We start from the raw sequence: 3291 nt of genomic DNA, 5'->3' as shown, positions 1-3291 counted from the left end.
AATTCTCTGTAGGGATATTCATAGTGTTCGAACAGACTATGAATTTATCCTCATAACTTTTTTGGATAAAACCAAAATTTACCAGATTTATCATTTACAAAATTCCAAAATACACACAAAAATGAACATTTTAAGCCAAATAACGCACGATATGAAAAAAGTGAAGAGAAGAAAAATGTTTCTTTTTGAACTCCCTACAAGATTATCATAAAAACTTTTTGAATTTTCGTGAAAAATCGAAAATTTAAATTTTAACAGCATAAAAAAATAATGGAAAATCAAAAATTACATTTTTTCATTCAACTATTTCAGAGTATTTCAAAGATTCTCAATTATATAAATGTGTAGATTATATAAATAACCATCTAACACAACGCTGCTGAAGGTTGGTGACTTTCTCAGCACAAAACACTAACCAGCTATTACTCTCGGTTGAAACTAATCGCCCCCCGTCCCACCGTCGCCCCTAACCACTCATTATTCGAAGTTTCGTGGGTCACTGAGGCTAGGGACGTAATTAGGAAATTAAAAAAGGAAAGCCTGACGTATAGACCGTATGTGTAACGTTTAAATTGTAAAAATAAAATTGGAAATGAGAAAATTCAGTTTTTAAAAAACCGTCAAAAGTTACAATAAAAGGTATAATAAACAATTTTTTAAATAGAATGTGCATTTTTTAAACGAAAAAATAAAACTACGGCTGTTTTAATATCAATGAATGTTATTAATTGTAATAATATACATTTATGGAAATTATATACAATTGCAGGGACGAATTCGAGTGCGAAGCACGAGATACGTGATGAGAATGTGTTCGTTAAAGCCAAAAGAGCTTTAACAAAAGAGAATTTACTATCACTAAATTACTTTTATCGATGCTTTGACCTTTAGTTTTAAAAAATATGTGCAGGAACTAATTGGCCAATAGAGACCATGAAGAAATTTGACATTAGTCATAAGTGAAGCATTATTATCGATTGAGAAGTCGATACCTGCGCAACTTACATCAGAAACTGTACGCTACCATAGTAGGTATCCACTGGCTCAAATCATTCGTGACGGACATTTAACTCTGGACAGTTATTTCGCCCAGTGGTGTCAGAGTGCGGATATCTCTGGCATGCGAAGTAGTGATTTTTGGGTAATTAAATTTTTCGGTGACAGTTTTCAAATTTTTTTAGTTTTTTGACAGATCTAACAAGAGATCGTAACCTGAGTTCATATCGGAATGATTTTATTTACACATTATTTAAAAATAGGAAAGCAATAACGGAGAAATGGACGTTGAAAGTACTGATGAAGAAAATATGGGAGAAGAAATAGAAAATGATGAATCAGAAGATATTGTTTTGGAAGTAATTCATCATTATAAAGAACAATATCTCTCATTATGAATCAGTAGAAGTAAGTTACAAATAAAATAGTATGAAGTCTCTTATCACTTGAAAAGAGATTGCGAAAAATGCCTAACTAAATAAATTATTAACAACTTTTATATGAGTTAGTAGTTTTTTTACTAATTACAATGCTTTATACGAATGCTTACTAAATATCAATTACTAAACGATTTCGAACTATTTCGTAAATAATTTCTTACTATAATTTAGATTAGAGTAGTAGTTATTAGTATGAACTGTCACCGTTCACTGTATTTTTCATTTTTAATTCAACTACGTATGTGACGTGCGCCGAAGAAAGGGGGCTTACTCTAAAAAATCGAAATCGAGGTTTTTACATTTTGCAATAGTTTTTGAGTTGCTCTTTTCAATCAAAGCATTAGTAAAAAATGTTCGAGCGTTATTTTTGTTAATAATTAAGTTGCTAGTTACCCGAGAAATCGGGCTTTTGCACGAGATTTCGTGAAACACCTTCCACCACTTACCACTACATCTACGCGTCTCATCTATACCCCACCCGTGAGCCGCATCAACGGCCTATCTCTTTTTGTGAGAATGCACTGGTAAGTGGAGATGGGAAGACTTCGTGAGTCTGTACTCTCTCATAAAGGTCGCTTCTATCCGGTCGACTTCGACCGCTCGCCCTGAAAAATCTCACTTTTCAGAGTAAGCCCCCTTTTTTCGACGCAGGTACATATGTTTATTTATTATTTACAATAAAAAGGTTTTCTATAATATTAGAAGTGATTGCTATGTCAATAATCGCCATAAAAATAAAATAGATTAAAAAAAGTCAAATGGAATTACGTAGACTTAGGGTAAAAAGGGTATAAACATCAAACTTCTGCATGGCTCGAAAGACATGCGGGGCATTTTACACCTTGCTTCCACTGTTGAAAATGGACTCAAAGAGAATCAACACTTACTGCAGAATGTTTTCCACAAAATTTGTGAGACTATTAACTCTGGTAGTTCCATTAATTACAAAGCAAGAATTTCTTAGAGAGCCGATTTCTTCTGCGGAGAGATTGCTTCTGACCTTGAGGTAATACTCATTTATATAAAATCAACGTAAAGATAATGCAGATTCTCTCATGAATCGATTGAAAAAAAGTGACATATATATATATACAGGGTGAGCACGCTGGGGCTTACATACATGGCGAGCTGAATGCTACCCGAGTTGCATAACAGCAGAGGAGAAGCCATTATACAGGGGTATTTTCATGTTTCACGCCTTCAAAGTTTCATTCGGATCGACAATTCGCTCAAGTCCGTGAATCTTCGGATCAAGTTTATGATAGTTTCCAGGGTTGCGCTCGAAACTTCAAACGGATACAAGTGTCAAAACAATATAGGTTATGTTATATAATAATTACAAATAATAAAAGTGTTTAATTAATAATGAAGTGAGACATGTCAACTGAGAAGTAAACGTCATTTTTTTTCTGTGCCAATAACATTATAGAATGGCTGCTAAGTGACAAATAATATAAAATAGTAATAATATTCTGTGCTTGCAGTGGGCGAAGAGTGAATAGTGTTTAACGCCTATTTTTACTACATAAAAAAGGTATGTTATGAATAGACAGGATCTGTTTCAAATAAAGGGAATGAAATATTACATGCGTAAACTTTAAATTAACATTGCCTACATTTACTGACAGCGATTAGGGAAAACAGGTAAATCTGAACATAACCGTTTGAATTTTCGAACGCAACCATGGAAACTATCATAAACTTGATCCAAAGATGCACGGACTTGGCCGAACAGCCGACCGAATGCAACTTTAAAGGCGCGAAATATGAAAATACCCCTGTATAATGGCTTCTCCCCTGCTGCTGTGCAATTCGGGTAGCATTGAACTCGCCATGTATGTGAGCCCCAGCGTGT

This window comes from Belonocnema kinseyi, chromosome 10 (genome assembly GCF_010883055.1).
Source record: "Belonocnema kinseyi isolate 2016_QV_RU_SX_M_011 chromosome 10, B_treatae_v1, whole genome shotgun sequence".
Classification (NCBI taxonomy): Eukaryota; Metazoa; Arthropoda; class Insecta; order Hymenoptera; family Cynipidae; genus Belonocnema; species Belonocnema kinseyi.
Note: the sequence above shows the minus strand (reverse complement) of the source record.